Source organism: Microcaecilia unicolor, chromosome 8 (assembly GCF_901765095.1).
Source record: "Microcaecilia unicolor chromosome 8, aMicUni1.1, whole genome shotgun sequence".
Classification (NCBI taxonomy): domain Eukaryota; kingdom Metazoa; phylum Chordata; class Amphibia; order Gymnophiona; family Siphonopidae; genus Microcaecilia; species Microcaecilia unicolor.
In genome coordinates this window covers 58,824,890-58,841,036 of record NC_044038.1, presented here as the reverse complement: position 1 = coordinate 58,841,036, position 16,147 = coordinate 58,824,890, and positions in this window count along the sequence as shown.

Genomic DNA, 16,147 nt, shown 5'->3' with positions numbered 1-16,147 from the left:
ACCCTGGTGAAGTAGGAAGTACTCCTTTAGCCAGGACCTGCCCACCAGGGGATGTATTATCCTTTCGCACCGAGGATATATCTCCAAATGTTGCCCGGGAGGGAAAGGTTAGGACAGCTGTTGTACTGGGTGATTCGATCATTAGGCATATAGATAGCTGGGTGGCTGGTGGACGTGAGGATCGCCTGGTGACTTGCCTGCCTGGTGCGAAGGTGGCGGACCTCACGCGTCACCTAGATAGGATTTTAGATAGTGCTGGGGAGGAGACGGCTGTCTTGGTACATGTGGGTACTAATGACATAGGAAAATGTGGGAGAGAGGTTCTGGAAGCAAAATTTAGGCTCTTAGGCAGAAAGCTGAAATCCAGATCCTCCAGGGTAGCATTTTCTGAAATACTACCTGTGCCACGCGCAGGGCCCAAGAGACAGGCAGAGCTCCAGAGTCTCAATGCGTGGATGAGACGATGGTGCAGGGAGGAGGGCTTTAGATTTGTTAGGAACTGGGCAACATTCTGGGGAAGGGGGAGCCTATTCCGAAAGGATGGGCTCCATCTTAACCAGAGTGGGACCAGGCTGCTGGCATCGGCGTTTAAGAAGGAGATAGAGCAGCTTTTAAACTAGAAATGGGGGGAAGACTGACAGTCGCTCAAAAGAGCATGGTTCGGGATAAGGTATCCTTCAAAGATATCACCATAACAGGGAAGATAGAGTATCCTGATAGTGAGGTTGCAAAAGAGATTGTAGTAGATCGGGTATCTTTAAATAACAATAAAAATCAGACAAAAGATTGCCAATTAATACTGTCAAGTACTAAGCATGATGTACTTAGGAACAACAAACATAGTTTGAAATGTCTATATGCGAATGCCAGGAGCCTAAGAAATAAGATGGGGGAGTTGGAATATATTGCACTAAATGAAAAATTAGATATAATAGGCATCTCTGAGACCTGGTGGAAGGAGGATAACCAGTGGGACACTGTCATACCGGGGTACAAATTATATCGTAGTGATAGGGTGAATCGGATTGGTGGAGGGGTAGCATTGTATATTAACGAGAGCCTTGAATCAAATAGATTGAAAATTCTGCAGGAAACAAAACACTCCTTGGAATCACTGTGGATTGAAATTCCATGTGCAAAGGGGAAAAGGATAGTGATAGGAGTGTACTACCGTCCGCCTGGCCAGGACGAACAGACGGATGCGGAAATGTTAAAGGAAATCAGGGACGCAAACAAACTGGGCAACACAATAATAATGGGGGATTTCAATTACCCGCATATAGACTGGGTTAATGTAACATCTGTACACGCAAGGGACATAAGATTTCTTGATGAAATCAAGGACAGCGTCATGGAACAGCTAGTTCAGGAGCCGACAAGAGAAGGAAAAATACTAGACTTAGTCCTTAGTGGTGCTCATGATCTAGTGCAGGGGGTAACGATACGAGGGCCGCTTGATAACAGTGATCATAATATGATCGGTTTTGATATTGGCATTGAAGGAAGTGAAACTAGGAAATCAAGTACGCTAGCGTTTAACTATAGAAAAGGTGATTACGACAAAATGAGAAAAATGGTAAAAAAAAGACTGAAAGGAGCAGCTCGCAGAGTAAAAAACTTGCATCAGGCGTGGATGCTGTTTAAAAACACCATCCTGGAGGTTCAGGACAAATATATTCCACGTATTAGAAAAAAGGGAAAAAAGACTAAACGTCAGCCGGCGTGGCTAAACAGTAAGATAAAGGAAATCATTAGAGCCAAAAAACAATCCTTCAGAAAGTGGAGAAGAGAACCAACTGAAAGTAACAGGATAGATCATAAGGAATGCCAAGCCAAATGCAAAGCGGAGATAAGGAGGGCAAAAAAGGACTTTGAGAAGAAATTAGCGTTGGAAGCAAAAATACATAGTAAAAATTTTTTTAGATACATTAAAAGCAGGAAACCGGCCAAAGAGTCGGTTGGGCCGCTGGACGAAAATGGTGTTAAAGGGGCGATCAAGGAGGACAAAGCCGTAGCGGAGAAATTAAATGAATTCTTTGCTTCGGTCTTCACCGAGGAGGATTTGGGGGGGACACCGGTGCCGGAAAGAATATTTGAAGCGGGGGAGTCGGAGAAACTAAACAAATTCTCTGTAACCTTGGAGGATGTAATGGGTCAGTTCAGCAAGCTGAAGAGTAGTAAATCACCGGGACCTGATGGTATTCATCCCAGAGTATTAATAGAACTAAAAAATGAACTTGCGGAGCTACTGTTAGAAATATGCAATCTGTCCCTAAAATCGAGTGTAGTACCGGAAGACTGGAGGGTAGCCAATGTTACTCCGATTTTTAAGAAGGGTTCCAGAGGAGATCCGGGAAATTATAGACCGGTGAGTCTGACGTCGGTGCCGGGCAAGATGGTGGAGGCTATTATTAAGAATAAAATTGCAGAGCATATACAAAAACATGGACTGATGAGACAAAGTCAGCACGGATTTAGTGAAGGGAAGTCTTGCCTCACCAATCTAATGCATTTTTTTGAGGGGGTAAGCAAACATGTGGACAATGGGGAGCCGGTTGATATTGAGGCTTATTTTCAAAGCACTTAGCCTCCCAAAGTTCCATAGAAACATATGGAACTTAGCCTCCCAAAGTGCTTTGAAAATATGCCTCATTGTATATCTGGATTTTCAGAAGGCGTTTGACAAAGTGCCGCACGAAAGACTCCTGAAGAAATTGCTGAGTCATGGAATCGGAGGTAGGGTATTATTATGGATTAAGAACTGGTTGAAAGATAGGAAGCAGAGAGTAGGATTGCGTGGCCAGTATTCTCAGTGGAGGAGGGTAGTTAGTGGGGTCCCGCAGGGGTCTGTGCTGGGTCCGTTGCTTTTTAATGTATTTATAAATGACCTAGAGATGGGAATAACTAGTGAGGTAATTAAATTCGCCGATGACACAAAATTATTCAGGGTCGTCAAGTCGCAGGAGGAATGTGAACGATTACAGGAGGACCTTGCGAGACTGGGAGAATGGGCGTGCAAGTGGCAGATGAAGTTCAATGTTGACAAGTGCAAAGTGATGCATGTGGGTAAGAGGAACCCGAATTATAGCTATGTCTTGCAAGGTTCCGCGTTAGGAGTTACGGATCAAGAAAGGGATCTGGGTGTCGTCGTCGATGATACGCTGAAACCTTCTGCTCAGTGTGCTGCTGCGGCTAGGAAAGCGAATAGAATGTTGGGTGTTATTAGGAAGGGTATGGAGTCCAGGTGTGCGGATGTTATAATGCCGTTGTATCGCTCCATGGTGCGACCGCACCTGGAGTATTGTGTTCAGTACTGGTCTCCGTATCTCAAAAAAGATATAGTAGAATTGGAAAAGGTACAGCGAAGGGCGACGAAAATGATAGTGGGGATGGGACGACTTTCCTATGAAGAGAGGCTGAGAAGGCTAGGGCTTTTCAGCTTGGAGAAGAGACGACTGAGGGGAGATATGATAGAAGTGTATAAAATAATGAGTGGAATGGATCGGGTGGATGTGAAGCGACTGTTCACGCTATCCAAAAATACTAGGACTAGAGGGCATGAGTTGAAGCTACAGTGTGGTAAATTTAAAACGAATCGGAGAAAATTTTTCTTCACCCAACGTGTAATTAGACTCTGGAATTCGTTGCCGGAGAACGTGGTACGGGCGGTTAGCTTGACGGAGTTTAAAAAGGGGTTAGATAGATTCCTAAAGGACAAGTCCATAGACCGCTATTAAATGGACTTGGAAAAATTCCGCATTTTTAGGTATAACTTGTCTGGAATGTTTTTACGTTTGGGGAGCGTGCCAGGTGCCCTTGACCTGGATTGGCCACTGTCGGTGACAGGATGCTGGGCTAGATGGACCTTTGGTCTTTCCCAGTATGGCACTACTTATGTACTTATGTACTTATGCAGCCATAAGCATTTACACCACCTGTGTGGCTGGGGTATGTGCTTGCACCTAAGCGCATATGTCTGGATATACCTGGTCACTTGAATATCCTATAAAGGAAGGTAGGTGCCAATACTTTAAGCATAGGGTCCACATGGCCACCCTCTAGGCTCCCCTTTATAGAATTGCCCTCTAAGCGCCCATTCTGCTGAGAATGGATGAATGTAAGCAAACAAAGAGCCCTGCCTTTACTGGCTTCAGAACGCCTCAACTTATCTTTTTCTTCTACAGCCAGAAAAGCGCTCACATCTGTGAGAGAGATCATAAAAAACAGCTTTGGCACAGCTGTGTGGCTCTCAGTGATAGTTGATCGATCGTTTCCTTACAACAGGCCCCACTTTTTCTATCAAACATGCATTTTTCATGATCATTCCCTTCTGGGCAAAGAATGTGTGCTTCAGAAAACAAAGCTTGCTTTTCCCACATGATTCCCCAAAGTTGTTTATAGTCAGAAGACCAGTCTATTGATCTAGGGCTGAGAATCAGATCACTGCCCACAACTGTCCACTTTTGCTCTTTGTGATTATTTCCGTGCTCCGTAGGGCTGGACAGAAGTATGGTGGTCTCAGATGTATAGCTGCTCAATGACTGTATGCAGTGGAGTAGACAGAGCGGTCCTTTTACTAAAGTGCCTTAAATTTTACCGTTACTGAAGAAATTAATGTGTACTGTGGCAAATTAACATGGCCTCTCTTAGGGGTATGCCCAGCATTTCTTTTACAGATTGTGTGTTAAGATGTTCATTAGCCCATGACAGAGATGGATAGTAACAAAGTACTTGTACTTCCTTATAGTACTTAAGTATAATTAACAGTGCTTTTACTTGTACTGAGTGTTTTTTTTTTTGGGGGGGGGGGGGGGTTCAATACTTTTTACTTGAAATGAGTTACATTTAAACTGTACTTTTGTACTTAGTAACAAAGTACAAATTTGGAGAGTAGTTTTTAAAAACTTATTTTCCATCCCTCTGCTTCTCCCCCTCTACAGACTTTCCAAGCGTTGTCAGACGTAACTTGCAGCTGATTGGGCCCACCTCCGGTCCCAAAAACAGCTGAGCTGGGACTGGAAGTTCAGGCCCAATTAGATGCAAGCCAAGGCCTGACATCACTTGGAAACCCTAGTCCCCGCCCTCTACACCTGTCCAGGACAGCAGTTGATTGGCTATTACTTTGTTGTTCTCAGACTCAACTGCCTTCCCAGTCTGAACCACACCTTCAATGTGTAGAAAGGCCTACTCTCCCCTCCACCATCGCCCTGCAGCACAGTCTTGCTCCCTCCCTCCTGTTGCACCTCTGCTAGGCTCGTGTTAATAAACTACCATGGGAGGCGCGTGGGAACCGGCTCTCTGCAGTGCCGCTAGTGCTTCCTGCGCCAGTCTCAGAAGTTTACATCAGAGGAAGTAGGCTTGGCACAGAAAGTACTATGAACGCTGCAGTAAGGACTCCCAGCGGTAATGGCCACACGCTAATGGGGAAATTAGCACATGGCCATTAAAAAAAAGAGCTGACCTTGGCCATTTTTCAGCCATGCTAGAAAGTGGCCAGAGCGCGTGGCAAACCCATGCGTTAATTGCAGCGCTGGCCACTTTCTATTGCCCCTTAGTAAAAGGACTCCTAAATAATTATGATTAATTGTTATATCACAGTAAGAACCATCGGTAGTGACTCTTTTCACATAAGTGAACTGCATAGCCACATTGAGCTTGCAAAAAGGTGGGATAATGTGGGGTACAAATGCAATAAATAAATAAATAAATATGGCTTGCTTCTTAAGCTAACGGTGGTTATTTGTGGTATGTAAATTTGTATTGTTCATTTTTCTTAAAATATGAATATATGACTTACATTTTATTCACAAAGTTCTATTAGCAGAACTTAAATTATCTAAAAATCATTGGTCTCGCTCCTCAATTGCAACCATTGCTATCAACAATCTATTTTGAAAATCTGACAATGGAACATTGTGAATAAAATTTAAGTCATATATTTATATTTTAAGAAAAATGAACAATTTATGTGAAAAGAGTCGCTACTGGTGGTTCTTACTGTGAGATGACAATCATAATCATTTAGTATAGAAGCTATTTAAATTTTGCCTGAGCGCCAGGATAATGTTTAGACTTAGAATTTTAGATAGGCAGGATATAAATTTTAAAAAATAAAATTAATTAATATTTAGAAGGCACGAAGTAGACCTGTGATAACTACAAAAAATCACTACTAGCACGGTATACCTATATATAGGGATCCTTTTACTAAGCTGTGGTAAAAGGGGCCTGTGCTAGCATCAGCACGTTTTTTTGACGTGCTCTGAGGCCCCCTTTTACCATAGTGAGTAAAAGGCTGGCCATTTTTAGGGAAAAGAAATGGCCCTGCGGTAAATGATATATCAAAAAATTAATGATTCTGCTTAGAGCAATAAATTTGAGAAACTTATAGAAAGTTGCTCTAAAATAGGTATAAATATACACCTTGTGTGTAACAAAGGTTACTTCTAGGAAGATTACTATTTCTGCATATCCTCTCCTGATGAAGCTATGAAACAGTGAGAATTCTATGACTGTCGAGAGAGACTAAGAGAGATTGATGAGAGATATAAAGAGAGATTGACTGAGAGAGATTAAACGTGGCTATACAACGTGGGACCTTTTGAAATTTTCTCGTCACTACTTGTGCACTAGAGATGTTCCACAGATGTGAACTTAATTTTCCCCATGATCGAAGCTAAGTACTTCTTCATTTGTTTGGTTGTTTTTGATTTTGTTCCGCTGAATGTTCACTCAATAGATTCTCTTTTCTCTCTTCTCGCCCCGATATCATTCTTCCAACAATATATACAAGATGTTACTTTAATAGATTGCACCTGTGTTTATTAACAATTGATTTGTTACCACACCACCCTCTGTTTTTTTACTGCAGACTGGTTTAGTGGTTTTACTCTGCAGGTTTTTCGGAGGTGGTGGTTGGCCTATGATGAAAGCCACTACAGGTGTGTCCACTGAGTTGGTACCCTTGGCTTATGAGGCCTTTATTTAAATTTTCTAAGAAGTAACCTGCGGTAAATGAACCACTTTCTGCACAGTCACTCATTGAGATGGCGGTAGGAGCTCCTGCGCTAACCCGGTGGTAACTGGGCAGCATGCGGCATTGCCTGATTACCACCGGTTAAATTCTGGTGCTACAAAAATCTAAAATATTACTGTAGCACCGGAAATGGCGTGCACTGGGGGTGGGAACTAAATAGCTGTATCCCCACCATGGTCTTCACCTCCATACCTCTATTAGCGCGACTGTATCTACCTGCACTAAGCTAAGGGGCTCATTTTCAAAGCATATAGACATCTCAAAATAGCCACACACACAAAAAAAGTCCATCTGCCAAAAACATCCAATTTGCGACTTTGGAACATCAAAATTTGGACATCCTACACTACAGTTCATCCAAATAGTAAGGACTTGTGTTGTGGGCCTAAAATTAGGACATCCAGCAGTAATTCAAGATATGCACCTTAGTTCATAAAATTATTTATGGAGATGCCCCTTCTTATATGTCAAATCTGATAGATCTACCAGAGAGAAATAACAAAAGTTCATCACGCACTTACTTAAATCTCCATTCCCCCAACTGCAAAGGACTTAAATACAAATCAGTACATGCATCCAGCTTCTCATATATCTGTACACAACTATGGAATGAATTACCGACCACCTTGAGAACAACACATGACCTGATGACCTTCCGGAAATTACTGAAAACTTATTTGTTCAAAAAAACGTACAAAAAAGATCCCCCATAAAAACCGGCACCTAAACTCACCAGATACAAGATTAATGAAACTTTTCAAATTTGTTTATTCTAACTTACACCCTAATTATTGAATATTATATCTTGTCCTGTTATCATTATGTTATGTTTTATCTACTTACCCACTTCTCTTACACATAATTCTCTTATGCACCTTAACTGCAATAAGGCTGAAATTGTTATTCCGTTAATATGATTACCATGATATTCTCATGCACCTTATTTGTTATTTATATTCTGATTTCCTTATCCCATCAATGTGATGTTGTTGTTGTAATATATTGTAAGCCACATTGAGCCTGCAAATATGTGGGAAAATGTGGGATATAAATGCAGCAAATAAATAAATAAATAATCCAATGGGAGGGAACATCCAAGTCTAAAAAGAAGGAGGTTTTTATTTAGACCGTTTCAGTCACGTCCAGGGTACAAAAATGTGCTGTGAGTGAGCAGTTGACCCCACATAAATCCTCCAGTAGTTGCTGTCCCCTTCCTTCTCCTCTGAAAGGGAAAATCAAAAGGAATACCAGACTCTAGGATCAGGTATTAGAAGCATTCTGAACAAAGCAAAAAATGAGGCTGAGATGTAGCCGCCTAGTGGTTGGTGCAGTGAACTGTACAATTCCCTTTTCTTTTTTTTGGCCCCTTTAAATTGTGAGCCCTCCAGAAACAGACATATACCTATTGTACCTAAATATTTATAACACCTGCAAGTCTGAAGGCTATTGAGGTGGTGTACAGTCAGGCATAGTACATATTTCCTTGTTCCTGGAGTGCTCAGAATTTAAAATGAGAGTCGTAGGTGAATATGAACCTGGGTGCCCTGGCTTACAGTCCATTGCACTGACCACTAGGCTGCCCCTCTGCTCTGGGGTCATTTTTGAAAAAAAAAAATGCTGCCAGAAAGATGTCCTCGTCCTTGGTTTTTTTGGCATTCTTAATTTGGATATTTCAGTTTGTAAAATGGCTGTTCATTTTGGACGTTGTCATGTATGTTCAAACAGGAAACCCCAACGTATTTCCTGTTCAGAAATGGCTGTGAGATGGACTTTTTTTTTTTTTACATTATGAGCAGGACATCCCAATTTTGACATGGACATCCTTTCGAAAATGCCCCTCTAAGGTACTCAACTCCATATCTCTACCAGAACTATCTGCCTACACCATATCTTTACAGCACTGTTTGCTAACATATAGATTTGGACTCATACCAATACTCTACCCCATATCATTATCGGCCTACATATATTTATTTGGATTTAGCCATAACCACCAAGAGGGGGGGGGGGACAAAATTCCCTGGGCCACCAAGGGGGGCCCGACGCTGCAGTCCCACCCGCCTTCCGTCGTTGACCGTCTGCCACCGGGCCAGGCCCCCTACATTGAAATCACAGTGCCTCTCACCTCTGTGTGAAAGCACTGCAGGCAGCAGGGCAGCAGATCACCTCCCTTCGGGCCTCCTTCCCTCCCTGTGTCCCGCCCTCGACTGACGTAACTTCTCCGAGTGCGGGACACAAGGAGGGAAGGAAGGCCGAAGGGAGGTGATCTGCTGCCCTGCTGCCTGCAGCGCTTTTACATGGAGGTGAGAGGCACTGTGATTTCAATGCAGGGGGCCCAGCCCAGTGGCGGATGGAGAGTAGAGGGGGAAGCGGCGGCGGCAGCGGCGACCTCGGGGGGGGGGGGGGCGGCGGGGGCAGGGCACTGGGCCCGGCCATCCCCCAGGCCCAGCCCAGTCTCTCGGCGGCCCTGGATTTAGCTCACACCTTCTTCTGCAGACATTCAATGAGCAGTGGCCTAGTGGTTAGAGCACTAGTCTAGATATCCATAGGTGCCAGGTTCAAATCCCACTACTGCTCCTTGGGATCTTGGGCAAAGTCACCTAATTCTCCATTTCCTCAGGTACAAACTTAGAACTGAAAACACACAAGTTACCAATTTTGAGAAAACCACTGATGCTCAAAAAAATCACATGCAAATGAGCCACGCGGTAATCCAAAGGTTGATGCATGAAAGTCCAGCTATCCTGTTGAAATCCACAGTAGCGGGTTTGAAAACACATGCGCACAATAGCCATTTGCTAAGCGTGCTGCAGCTGTTGTATGCTTGTCTAAAAAGATTGCATCATAGATGTGCATCCTAGGCGTGTGAAAGAGATGTCATGCATAAGCAGAACCTTATAGGCCCCGGTCCGCGCATGATTTTTTTTAACCACTCTGCAGACGGTTGCCGTGTGTTGTGCCACGTTGCTTGCATCCTGTTTTGTTTTTTTGTGCTTTCACATTTTCGTTGGTGAGTATGAGATGTTTTCATTTTTCGCATTGGTTGAGGGGCAGGAGGGAGAGAGGTTACTGTGCAGTCTTTTCTGTGGGCATGCACAAATAACACGTCAATGAAGTTACCGGCAGCCCCTGAGCACCCGCTAAATGAATCACATTAAAGGTGTGTGGTCCTTTGTGTACATCGCTCATTGCCTTCATTTGAATGAGAACCAGATAATTACAATACATATGCATAACGTTTTCATTTTGCGCTTATGAGTGTAGTAAACAGGTTGCGGTAGACTTTTGTGCATTCGTCGCTCGATACCGTGATCGCTAAACCGTCCGAAACTGGTTGAAAATGATCATTGCCGGCACAGTAAGTTTGTGCATCTGGGCCTTTGACTATGAGGCCGACAGGGAAATACCCAGTGTACCTGAATGTAGCTCACCTTGAGCTACTACTAGAAAAGGTGTGAACAAAATCCAAATAAATAAATAAGGGAAAGGGAAATGGGACATGATATACTGCCTTTCTGAAGTTTTTGCAACTACATTCAAAGCGGTTTACATATATTCAGGTACTTATTTTGTACCAGGGGCAATGGAGGGTTAAGTGGCTTGCCCAGAGTCACAAGGAGCTGCAGTGGGAATTGAACTCAGTTCCCCAGGATCAAAGTCCACTGCACTAACCACTAGGTTACTCCTCTACTCTTGCATTCAGGTAATCTAGGTATTTTCCTGTGGAGAGCTTACAATATGCGTTTATATGAATACAGCAGGGGATACAGCCTTAGTGGGCCATGGCTCCTCCACCTTGGTCACACCCACAGTCAGTGGCAGCACCACAGGCCAATTGAGAAGAACTAGAGATAATGTCAAAATCTGTAGTAACCACTAGCCCCGCCTCCCAACTACCGGTGCTGCCACCCAATCTCCGCTAAGCTTCTGAGGATCCATTTCTTCTGAACAGGATTCCTTTATGTTTATCCCACACATTTTTGAATTCCGTTACCGTTTTCATCTCCACCACCTCCCACAGAAGGACATTCCAAGTATCCACCACTCTCTCCGTGAAAAAATACTTCCTGACATTTTTCTTCAGTCTGCCCCCCTTCAACCTCATTTCGTGTCCTCTAGTTTTACCGCCTTGCTGTCTCCGGAACAGGTTCGTTTGCGGATTAATGCCTTTCAAATATTTGAACGTCTGTATCATATCACCCCTGTACCTCGTGGCGATCCAAGTTAACTTCAAGTCCTAGCAAAAATCATACTGCACCAAAATACTCAGCTCCATATTTCCATCTGTACTGTTTTCTGTGCCTTTAAATCTCCTCCTGTATTCTCATTGATGTTCCCATGTCTGTGCCTCAGAAACCTTTCCTAGCATATATGTCACTATGTGCTAAGCTGCTCACTAAGGCCTCCTTTTACAGAGCTGCGGCAAAAGAGGGCCTGCAAGGCCCCCTTTTACCACAGCGGGAAAAAAGTAGGTCTTTCTTTTCTTCAGGAAATGGCCATGTGTCAAGTGAAGCATTTGCCGCACAGCCATTTTAGGGGGGAGCCCTTACCACTACCCATTGAGGTGGCAGTAAGGGCTCCTGTGCTAACATAGCACTGCCCAATTACTGCCAGGTACACACCTGCGCTACAAAAATAAAACATTCTTGTAGTACCAGATATGACGGTGCGCTGGGGGTAGGAACTACCGCTGGGGTGCTGCGGTAGCCCGACGGTACTTCCTTTTTAGCAAGCGGTAAGCCCGCGTTGGGCTTACCACCGCTTTATAAAAGGGCCCCTTATTCCCTTAAATTTAATATTCCCTTATCTCTTGTTTGTCCTATTTATCTGTCCTAATTAGATTGTAAGCTCTGTCGAGCAGGGACTGTCTCTTCATGTTCAAGTGTACAGCGCTGCGTAGGTCTAGTAGCGCTATAGAAATGATAAGTAGTAGTAGTAGTAGTAGTGTCTTGTTAGGCCAAAGTGTCGTCTTAATTTAGCATTCCTCCATTGAGGATAAGCAGCATAAAATCTGTTTTACTGTTCTGGGATCTTGTCAGGTACTTGTGACCTGGATTGGTCACTGTTGGAAACAAGATACTGGTCTTGATGGACCTTCGGTCTGTCCTATTATGACAATGCTTATGTTCTTGTGTTCTTAGATGCCAATTTACTAAGAAACCCAACCAACATATCATCGTATGGTATGGTTCAATATTAAAACATCAACAAATTGCCACATTTATTCTTCCATATGTGCAAGATGCTCAGCTTAGTTTATATCTTGCTCCAAGCGTTAATCAGTAAAAGAAAAGACCATGAGCTGGCTCCCTCCACTTTAGCTTTGTTGGAAGCAGGTTTGTGGTAATTCTTGCGGTACAAATGTGGTTGCAGCAGGTTTTGTTATCATATTATCAAACGACATGAAAATGTTGACAGAACAGCCTCAAGACTGTAGGGGATTCATGGTGCAGTCCCTTACAAATTAACTCAGAGTTTTGCTTCTTTCTTGCTGTGCTTCACCTATATGTTCCCCCCCCCCCCCCCATGGGGTCTGATAATTATGTAGTGATTAAAAAACATTCTGTGAATGAAATGCTATCCTGGTGGGTAGTAGCTTATCTGCTGTCCTAGAATCAAACATGGAATAAATTTCTGTGGAAGGAACAACATAGTCACTGGGAAAAAGGTAGAGGTGGAAAAGCAGAATAAAAAAAGAGAGAGATACTCAGGAAGAAGGAAAGAATGGGGAGAACAAGAGAATGTGAGCGAATTTCAAAGACAAGTTAAACTGGGTCCTTTGCAGGCTGTGATATCCAAAGGTAATGATATAACATGGATTTTGAAAAGCTCGTGGGTCCCTTCTTCTGATCTTAAGTGGCAAATCTTTAAAGCACACCAAATTTTAGGCTCAAAATGCAGTGTGCTGAGCATGAATTCTATAACAGCATCTGGGCATCTAGATTCAATTATAGAATACCAGCATAAGTCACCATTTCTGTGCCAACATTAGGTGTGGATACTTATACCATGTCAATAGCAGGTGTAAATGTAGCATTTAGCATGAAAGTATTCTAGAATCTATGGACTAGATTCAGGAAATGGCTCTGAAAAAAATGGCACTGAAAAAAATTCACATGGAGTGAATATTAGAACATAAGCATGGGACAGACCGAAGATCCATCAAGCCCAATATCCTGTTTCAACAGTGGCCAATCTAGGTCACAAGTGCCTGGCAAGATCCCAGAACAGTAAAACAGATTTTATGCTGCTTATCCTAGAAATAAATAGTGGATTTTCCCAAGTCCACGTTAATAATGGCTTATGAACTTTTCTTTGAGGAAAGTATCCAAGCCTTTTTTAAACCCTGCTATGCTAACTGCTTTTACCATATTCTCTGGCAACAAATTCCAGAATTTAATTATACATTGAGTGAAGAAATATTTTCTCTGATTTGTGTTAAGTTTACTACTTCATTGCGTGCCCCCAAGTCCTAGTGTTTTTGGAAAGAGTAAACAAGTGACTCACGTCTACCCATTCCACTTCACTCAGTATTTTATAGACCGCTAGTGTATCTCCACTCAGCCATTTATAGAATAGCACTTAGAGCCAATTTCTATGCAAAACTTTGGGCGCAAGGATTTACACCAACTGAAACCTGGTGTAAATCCTGGCATGTATGTTAGGCACGAATCCCCAGTATTCAGTAACACTGCCTACATCTTTAGTGAATGTCCCTGACCTGCTTATGCCCCTCCCATGGCCACACCCCCTTTTGAGTTGCACGTTATTTGTGCGTGGATCTTTATAGAATAGCGCATAGCAAGATATGCATGCAAATCCAAATTGTTGCTAATTAATACCAGGCACTAATTGGCTTGTTAGGCATAAGTACATAAGTATTGCCATACTGGGAAAGACCAAAGGTCCATCAAGCCCTGCATTCTGTTTCCAACAGTGGCCAATCCAGGTCACAAATACCTGGCAAGATCCCAAATTTAATTGTGTGCACATTTCAGGATAGCGCACAATTTTGCACACGTAAATTTGCACACCATTTATAGAATCAAGGGGTATTGTGTAAAATTGACATGCCCATGCTTCACCCAAGTGCCTACCCCAAACTATGCAATTGTGCACTCACATTACAGAAAAACCACTGAGCACACACCTAGCACTCATTCTATGTAGAAGCATAAAATTTAGCTATGGAAGCCGCAAAAAGTTTTTGTTTTAATTATGTAGCAAAATTAAGAAACAGGAGATTAAGGAAAACTACTCCATTAATCCCAGCCCCCCACCCTGTAACACCCAGGCCAAAATGAGTGCTTTCGTTTAACTTATGTGTGTGTTGCTGCCGGCTAGGAAGCCAATGGGGAAATTGTTTTGTATTCTCATTGTAAAATGGAAAATGCACGCATACGTTTTGGGCTGGATTCTATAAATCACGTTCAAAAATGGGCACCAGAAAAGACTGGCACATTTCTATAAAGGGTGTGTACACTTTATACAATTGTGCAAAGCACTGATTCCTGCAACCAAATTTTAAATGCCAGACTTAAACCTGCTGAAACCAGGTGTAAATGCTAGCACCCAAGCTGGGCATGCTAAGCCAGTATTTATTTATTTTAAAATTTATATGCCACCTTAAAACCTAAGTAGTTTCCAAAATTACCTACATAATAAAAACAAGACACAAAAAATGCAAAACAATCCAATTATTACCCACTAAGATTATTATACTGTTTATTTGATTTAATCACTACTCAGTAGAATGCTGCCACAAAAAGTTGTGTCTTAAGCTGCTTCTTAAATCAAAACACACCATTATATAAACGTAAGTGACCTTTGAGTGCTTTCCATAGCTGTGCACCAGGCACTGTAAACGATGAAGTCCTTGTTCCTGCATAGCGTGATTGCATAATTGGATCCAGTGACAACTGCATTGTGTTATCCGATCTCAAAGATCTGGTAGGATGGTATACCTTCAAAACTTCCCGAAAGTAGGCAGGAGCAACCACATACAAAGTGCGATGGATTGGTGTCAGGACCTGATACTGTATCTGCTGGACAACAGGTAACCAGTGCAAGTTCTTAAGACATGGTGAGACCTGAACAAACTTACCAAACAAAGCAGTATTCTAGAACTATGACACAACTTTTTGGATGCGCCTGACAGGCCCATGGCCACACTCCCTTTTGAGAGATGCACTATGGGAGTTAGGTGCACTGCCTTATAGAATAGCCTACAGCCAGAGGCACGCAGAAATTATAATGGGTGCCAATTAACTTCAATATTTGGTTGTTAGCATCCAATTATTGAAGATTGACAGATTGTTAGACAATTAAATTCTGTGCACTTCTCAGGAGTGTGCCCAAATCTGGGTAGCATATTTAGAATCTAGAAATGGGTTTAAGCCTTTCCTAAACCCAACCATTGCATTTCTACTTGAAATCCCTGCATGCTGACCATCTCCATGAGTAAATAAGAGCTTTCTGAAATCACCACATACATGTGCAACCAATTACACGTGTAAAGACCATTATTTCCATGTGGGGAAACTTTTAAAAAAATTGCAGGTAAGAGAGGCAGAAGACCTATATTGAGGGATCCTTTTACAAAGGCGCGCTGGAAAATGGCTTGCGGTAGTGTAGGCGTGGCTTTTGGGCACGTGCCAATCCATTGGTATTTTGTTCGAAAATGGATGTGTGACAAAATCAAAATTGCCGCGCGTCCGTTTTGGGTCTGAGACCTTACCACCAGCCATTGACCTAGTGGTAAAGACTCTTGCCGTAACTGGATGGTAATGACCTACGCATGCCAAATGCCACTTGGCACGCGTCTGTTACGTGTTCCCTAAAATAAAAAACATTTTTCTGACGTGCGTATCGGACGCGCGCCAAAAATGAAATTACCACAAGAGCCACACGGTAGTCTGGCGGGTGTAGACGCTGACGTGGCTTAGTAAAAGGGCCCCTGAAATATTTGTATTTATTTATTTAATTTCTTTATATCCCACCTGAAAGCTATCAAAGTGGTGTACAATCGAGCATTTTTCTGCTCACTTCATCATAACTTCTATTGAGAAATACTCTGGTGTTGCTGTTTTAACATAAGAACATAGTAGACAA